Below are 8,671 nucleotides of genomic sequence, written 5' to 3' on the forward strand. Positions count from 1 at the left end.
CTTAAACCATCACGTTACCAATACACATGTAGGTGTGAACTAATTTCGTGTTCATTAAAATTATTCCGTTAATAGACATATAACAATCTTATTTACAAATGAATTGATAAAACAACAATCCCAGAAGCATTTAAGATAATAACAATCATTGGAAAATAAATAAATGCATATAAATTGTAAATTTGTGTATGACAACTCAACCCCCTAAACAAAACATAATAGACTCAACCAAAACAAGCGCCTGCTTCTTCACCTAACTATGTAGTTGCATGACCATGATTAGCAATTTAGCAAACCAAATCTAAGAGATAAACCTATTGTAAAAATAATACTATGACCACAGCAGATTTCGTACAGAAAAGCTCTATTTCCATCTTGGAAAAGCACAACCCTCTGTTTTAAAACTAACATTGCCGCTTAAAATAGAGAACCTAATCTCAAACCCCTTCAAGTATCTCTAAAATTCTACTGTTTAGTTTAGCCAAAGAAGTGATTGTTATATGACTATCACATGACAATGAAGTACCCTACACGATGCAGTTACTTGCTTTAAGATATTTTTGTCTATAATATTCATTTTCACAAATAGTTAATGGTGTATTTATGGGACTTACAAAGGTAATAGCAATTTGTATGAAATTACGCTAAGTAATAAAATATGTTATGTAAATATTTGTTCCTATGCACTGTTTTCATTTGACATCAGCAGACATGTCTGTCAGAAACTAAGCTTTTATGCACACAAGTTTAGGACATCAGAGTCACTTCTAGTAAAAAATAACAGCACATAAATGAAAGGTTTGAGAATAGGTTGGGTGTGAGATTAGGTACTTATACGATACTTCTTGTCGGTTCTTGTCGGTAATTAGGGAGACCGGGTCAACAGAAACCGACAAAATGTAAATAAATACAAGAAAGATATTACTATGTCAGGTATAAAGCAATCGAATTGAAATTCTGTGTATTAAGGTTTGTTCTATGAATATTTTTGTTCATGGGAATATGAATCTGTTTTAATTTATTTTACTAAGCGAAGCATAAACATGATATCCGTTGAGGAAAAACGACGTAAAAACAGAAGGATTTGATAAAATGGCGGGTCAAAAATGTATGCCGAAGCACGTGAAAAGTTCTGGATACGTAAAGGAGGTTATTTAACAAAACTTTATCATTCGGGTGCACTGCATTGATATATTGACTAAATGTTTATGAAAATATTTTACATGTAATTTAATTCCTAGTCTTTAAACAGAATTTTGACATAGCATTATGTGGGTAATTTTCAGTTTCAGAATTGTGCAACAATGTCATATTTTGATTTTGGAATCAATAAGTCACTCTAATGGTGATATATCCCTATATATTTATTAACTATTAACTTTTTTTTATAATAACTCTTCTCTATTTTGTAATTCAGCAACTGCCATGTAATGTTGAGGAGTAGCAAATTCACAAGTTTGATGTACCTTAAAAATATTAAAATAGGTGGGTATATGATGATACATGTATTTAGGTTTTATAATTAATGAGAGCAGTGAATAGATGCAAAATTTATTTGTTTATCAAATGGTAATATTTATTTGACACAAATTTGATTGATAAAGGTGATTTAAATAGTTATATATGTACTGTTCACAAACTGCCAAAATTCTGGTAGCCTTTGCAAATAGGGTTGACCCATAACTTTACTGTCGCAACGTCAAAATAAAAGCGACATATAAAGTTATGGAAGCCAGAACTATGTCAAATGTATATACATTTAGCTAGCACATATAAATTTGGAGGTTTGAATGTTTTTGCTAAATTCATGTCAGGAGAAATGTCACTGAACTCGAGATCTTGATGGTTACTTCCCAAATTATTGTGTTTCAGATAGTGTCATATTTGATTTATGAGCGCTAGTATATGCATATTTATTGGAATGCTGCTTTATTTGCTAAGTTGAATTACCTACATGGCAGTGTTGTATTATAAATCATAGAATGGCTGGGCACGACTAATTTTTTTTTAAGTATTCAATTCGCCGGAGCCAATAATAATATGATATTGGCGAAGCCAATATTATATGTTATTGGCGGAGCCTTCGACTGGAAAACGGGAAATCTCCCGTTCACCATCCCGCATTCCGAAGTCTAGTGGCGGCCGGCGAATAGACATTTTGTGATACTGCCGATACTGGTTTCTGCTTCCCAGAACCAATTTCGCGCAACAGTGTCAATGCTGTGTTGTTGCTCATATACATTTGTGAAAATTGACTATTTTGTGAATGAAGAATTGAAAGACTAGTATTGCTTGAACAGCTTTGATCAATGATTTTCTAGAACATAATGTTCCAAAAAGCTATACAGTTTGTTCCATTTGCTTGTTTTGATTTTGTGTCATTTGTTTGCTTTGCTATGGATGCCCTAACAGGGTTTTGTATGCACGGTATCCAAACCTTTTGGCTTTTATTAATGGAGTCGTGCCCATTAAATGCCAAAGATTAACTAAGACATTACTCAGTGAGATAAATTACATATGCCACTATGTATGACTATAAAATAAAATTAGTTAAAGTATGATATTGTTTTGTTGCTGTCCCAAATAATGATGGCTATTTCTATAGAATAGTCTCTGTTATTTGGGGAACAACTTATACCCTGCCCTGGTTGTGACGTAGGTACTGTATCTACGTCATATCCTTTTAACGCTGGCGTCGAATATTGTAACAATGGAAGAAATGAATTATTGAAAAAAAAACACCCGCCCTCCTCGGTCAATTATGAGTGTGAAGTGCCAAAGATTTGAGCTTAAATTTAATACTAGCGTCATGCTTGTTTCGTTGTTTCTGTCCTCTTTTGATATGTTTTCAGATTTTCCAACATAAGCGACGTGTTTCAAGACAGCTAGCCCTACTAAATACCATGGAAGAGGTATCTTTAGGAAAACTGCTTGGGCCAAAACCACCAGCAGAGAGAATTCGACAACGGTGCAACTCCAGAGATGTGTTCTATGAAATTTCAACTACTTGATTTCACATGTTGTGTCTGCTAAATTTGCATTTTGCGTCCGGCGAATAGACATTTTGTGATACTGGCGATACTGGTTTCTGCTTCCCAGAACCAATTTCGCGCAACAGTGTCAATGCTGTGTTGTTGCTCATATACATTTGTGAAAATTGACTATTTTGTGAATGAAGAATTGAAAGACTAGAATTGCTTGAACAGCTTTGATCAATGATTTTCTAGAACATACTGTTCCAAAAAGCTATACAGTTTGTTCCATTTGCTTGTTTTGATTTTGTGTCATTTGTTTGCTTTGCTATGGATGCCCTAACAGGGTTTTGTATGCCCAGTATCCAAACCTTTTGGCTTTTATAAATGGAGTCGTTCCCATAAAATGCCAAAGATTAACTAAGACATTACTCAGTGAGATAAATTACATATGCCACTATGTATGACTATAAAATAAAATTAGTTAAAGTATGATATTGTTTTGTTGTTGTCCCAAAGAACCAAGATAAACGTCCAGTAATATCTCATAAGGAACATGAATAGCATGTTTTAGGATATCGTATTTTATCATTTATCGCTTGAATGATCTTCTTAACATACTTTTTCTCGGAGGGTTTGGGAATTACGTGGCACCAACACAGTACAGATCATAAGGAGACTTTCAAGCTTTACTGATGAATGAAGACCTCTGGTGTCCCTGTGTACATTATTTCAGACACAACGGGCACCGGAGTAGAACTACCAACGTTCCGTAAGCTAACATTCTCACATGAAAAATCCAAAGACCCTGACGCGACTCTAACCTACAGTTGTGAGAGGCAAGCGGTTTTAAGTCAATGACATTAACCATTCTTATCATACTGACTCCACGACACTATAATATATGTAAATAAATTGGTCGGCTTTTTAATATGCTTCCGAGGGATCACTTTGTTTCCAGATTTTATACTTCACAACAGCAGGTGTCAAGTGCTGTGTGGCGGCTGTAAAAAGTTGTCCCGTTCATCACTTCAGTGTTTTTATATTTTTATGGTCCTTCGGGATCATTGATGTCAGCACTATTAAGTGTTGATAACTGAGTACCACTCAAGCCGGGGCGTATATGTTAGAATGCATAATGTACAAGTTAGAAAGCACGATGTAACGTAAGAAAGCAAGATGTAATTTTGGCATAAATAACCCTCCATAGTATGCGAACCATGTACCGAAATTTTACTCCTTCTTTAACTTAGAACACCTCGCCGATTATTCCTAATAAGATATCCGGAGACTGACGGAAATAGCCGATAACAAATTTAAACTATTTTCCTATCCATTAAACTTTTTTTTAGAACTAAACAAATCTTCCGCAGTTACAAAAACACCTTTCGCATGTTTCTGCGAGACTGGGTCGTATTTACGAAATTTAAACGGAAGTAAAAAAATTAAAATCTGTGCTTCAACCTGTTTACTATTTCGACTGTTCTATAATCAATAATATCACAGTCCGGCAAACATTAAGTTGCAAAATATTATTTCAGAAATTGTTGACAAAAAAATGCACAATAATTTGGTTATATTCCCTTCATTCCATAAAAAAAATTCCATCTAAGTATACATATGCATTTCAGTTGGTTAAAATTGGATACATGTATTAATATTCATAGTCTAAAAAAGAAAAATGTGTGTTTCAGTAAATGAAATTTTCAATAAGCCAAAAGGATTTTTTTATCTGATTTAATGTCGTGCACGCTGGATAGCTTCTTCACATGAAAGAATCCAAAGTCCCTGTCGGGATTCGAACCCACAGCGGTGAGGGGCAAGTGATTTATCATTTAGTTACGTGACATAAAGTGGAAAGCATTATATGGTATACAACTCAAAGCATAACAATTTTTAATTTACAATTACATAACGAATGAATATAAATATAAACTGAAAAGTAGGCCTAAGTGGTAGCGGATACTTTTCGGTCACATGCTATAAGGAACTAAAAAAGGAAACAGAAGTAGATTTTTTTTGCTTTGATTACTAGATATGTTTTTTTGGCTTGTTATTTATTTATTTATTCCTTTAAAAACATCCAAAAACGCATACACGTTTTTGCAATAAAATTCTTTGTAAGACTTTACCTCTCTTCTTTTGTCTCGAGTCTTCACTAATTTCCCCCGTTGATTTTATCGACCAATGTGTTGTGTCTCTACATTGAGCTTCCGAGACTGATTTCTACCAGCATGTTCTGTGGAACAGATATTTAGATACAGGGTTTAAAAAAGAGGGTCATAACAGGCCTCGACATAAGCGGTGGTCCATTGGTCCTAGACCACCTGATTTTGGCAAGGACCACCTAATTTTACAGGCAACTGGTCAGTTAGACAACTTTAATTTTCCGAATGGTGCAGGGCTCATCTGGGAGAATGGTTATTTGGTCGAAAAACGTGTTCTATAATTGATGTTTAAAACCATTTCTCCGATGTACAGTTATATGTTCATTCATCTCATTAGTTCAAAAAGATCTTAAGACATCCATAACTTTTTATTAACTTGCTAACAGTGTAGTTAAAAAAGTAGAAAATTATTTTAATAATTAAAGTAGAAAATTCATTCAAATGTCTATAGTACTGCATTGAATTTATAACATTGTATCACTATGGGATATCGGATAAACACATGAATAATGGTGCAAACAAAGGCAAAGGAAAAATTAAATATCTAGTAATCTTTGGCTACTTTTTTAAACGATCAGAGATCCATTTTTTCTTATTTAAAGTACTTTAAAAGGTTTAAAATACTTTGTAAAAAAAAAATTAACAAACAATCATGTATAATAAGTATTTGAGGAAGATAAGCTCAATTATAATGTAGGAATTTTTCTGTTTATCATTAATATGTCATTGTTTCAAAGACAAGAATATAATAACTTAATAGTTTAATTAAAAATGTAAATTTATAAAAAGCAATTATTATTCTTATAAGATATACCAGGAAACAGCAATGAATATTTGAATAACAGTAAGGAAATAAGTCATTCACAAATGGTTTCACTATTCCCTAACTTGAGTTGCGGAAGAAGTCACTTAACCGAAGTATGAGTACTGTCATGTATTTTTCAATAAGAAAATAAATACTAAATAGGATTACAATGACTTACTTCCTGAATAGATTGAAATAGAAAAAGTACATGTTTTTCTTCAGTTGTTATAAATCTAATATTCTAACACTATCGGATTTTTTTTATATAAACAAAGAAGGCCCGAAGCGTGCATTATTCTACAACAATGCACTCGCCGTTCTTATTATCTCCCTGTGCATTTTCACATTGAGGGCGCCATTTTCTTAGAAAAATCTGATAAATAAAAACATTTTTGTCGATTTTTGTTGTGAAAACTATCTAGAATAAAAGAAAATGGTCAATGTAGCGCCAAACAGCACATGAAAAACAATCAAATCAAGTACGCTATTTAAGTGTCGCAAACGAGTTAAGTTTTACATTTATTCCACTTTAAAAATTTTGTATTTCGCTTGAAAAATTATAGAGTGAAATAAAATAAACATACAAAGTTTTATCAACGTTTTTAAAATTCGTTATTCTGAAAATGTTTCTACACACGGTAGATTGAACGACAGTTTTTTTTCAATCCACTGGAACAGCCTTTAAAGGAAACTCTGATGCGAAAATAAATTAAACCACCAAACATAAAGTCCAACTTTATAATGATAATTATATTTTTTCTTGACGTGTTAGAATGGAAATAGATATTAATTCTTCGTGCATTTTTGTATAATAATGCACGTTTTTCGTTCAAATGCTTTGTAATTAATCACTCAGGCCTATCGGCCTTCGTGATTATATTACTACGCATTTGAACTCAAACCGTGCATTATTCTACAACAATGCACTCAGAATTGATATCTATTTCCTAAATAAATATGTCTCTGTCACCAATTTTAAGTGTAGATCTTCTAAATCTGAAGTTTCATTAAAAACAAATGAGTGAAAAAAAAGATTGACCACCTGTGTTCAGAAAGGACCACCTGAATTTTGGATCCAGTGGTCCGGCATACCACCTGCTGAAAAAGTTAGTGTCGAGACGTGCATAATTTAAAAGGCACACAACGAATTCGTAAAAGTAAAAAACATTCTATTTCCCCTGCTTATCTTTATGTCACATTATCCAACTTTAGCTGTGGACTTTGATACATGTATAATACGGAAAATGAATAAAAACTCGTTTTTTATACCATTTCCATAATCATAATTCCAAAATATAAGAATAAAATGTACATAACTTACGCAATTTTCCTCTTTTTCATTCATTAAAACTTGTTAAACCAATCCGGTCACAGACTTGGTTATAAATGGCGTAATGGATAAAAACGTACAGTTATAAATGTAATACAAATCTATGGAACGCCGTGACTGTCTTATGCTATCAATGTTTTTGATATCTTGTGAAATGATGATATTATTTAGTCATTTAAGCATATTAATATGTGCAATGTACATCATATATTGTCTAAAGACAATGCTGACTTGTTCAAACAGCATGCTAACTTGTCAAATAATCATTATGACTACGGAACATTATGACTATGGTAGCTACGGAACACAAAATCTGAATGCATTCAATAAAGGGAGTCGTGCCTTGGCAAGGACGCCAATAAAGAGGTTTCAATATTGAATAGGGTATTTGTATATATTATTAGTTATAAAGATTGATGACAGGTTATATGGCCCTATATAAACCTCTGTTTGTAAATATAACCCGAGCCGCTAGACGAGGTTTATATTGCAAACAGCCGTTTATATACGGCCATATATCCTGCCAACAATCTTTATAACGAATTTATAATACAGCAATCATCATTTCTAGAGCAAAAAGTAAGATTTCTTTATAAATCGACAGCAGCCGTGTATTTAAAACTTTATAATACTGCACGTTTGTAACGTCGCTTTTCATTGGACAATCGTGACGTTTTTATTATTTGTCAAAAAGATTGTTGACAGGTTATATGGCCTTATATTAACGGCTGTTTGTAAATATAACCAGAGCCGTTAAGCTTGCTGTATTATAAATTCGTTATAAAGATTGTTGACAGGTTATATGACCGTATATAAACGGCTGTTTGCAATATAACCCTCGCCTAGCGGTTCGGGTCATATTTACAAATAAGATTTTATGCCCACATAAAATAATTTATGTCATTGGTCCGTCCCTATTCTCATTACTGTACAGAATATTACGGGTCAGGTTTTAGCCATTACGGGTCAGGTTTTAGCCAAGTACGTCTTAGCCAATCGATATCAAGACTTAAATCATGTGATGTTAATTAACCAATGATTACATTAGATCTATCACAAAGAAATAATTTTGGCGAGGAATGATTCTCGCCTTTCTGTATTACTAAAATTTATCTATTTTTGAAGTCATAAGCTTTATTTAAAGTGAACTAATTACGTATTACTATGAACAGTTATCTTATTAATCTGCTGGAAGCGAATTTTAGGGACGGTGTCCCCGGTTTCATATTCAATTTCGTGACGAAAATGGCAATTCATTTCACGGCAACACGGGCAGGATATCGTAACAGGATACAATTTATTATCAAATGAACATTTCTACATTCGTTATTAAATTTCACCTGTTTGGTCATTCAAGACTCGGGAATTTAGAAAGAACGATTGTAATCCACGAAAT

The 8,671-nt window shown here is 33.0% G+C and overlaps 1 long non-coding RNA gene across 1 annotated transcript; it reads left to right on the forward strand.

The window, feature by feature from the left end:
• Positions 1-842: 842 nt before the first annotated feature.
• Positions 843-3,418, forward strand: LOC132716496 (uncharacterized). Its single transcript, XR_009623813.1, has 3 exons — positions 843-933; positions 1,418-1,485; positions 2,853-3,418. It is a non-coding gene; the product is annotated as an uncharacterized LOC132716496 (long non-coding RNA).
• The last annotated feature ends 5,253 nt before the right edge of the window (positions 3,419-8,671 follow it).

Source organism: Ruditapes philippinarum, unplaced genomic scaffold, assembly GCF_026571515.1.
Source record: "Ruditapes philippinarum isolate M1 unplaced genomic scaffold, ASM2657151v2 ctg3398_1_1_1_1, whole genome shotgun sequence".
Taxonomy (NCBI): domain Eukaryota; kingdom Metazoa; phylum Mollusca; class Bivalvia; order Venerida; family Veneridae; genus Ruditapes; species Ruditapes philippinarum.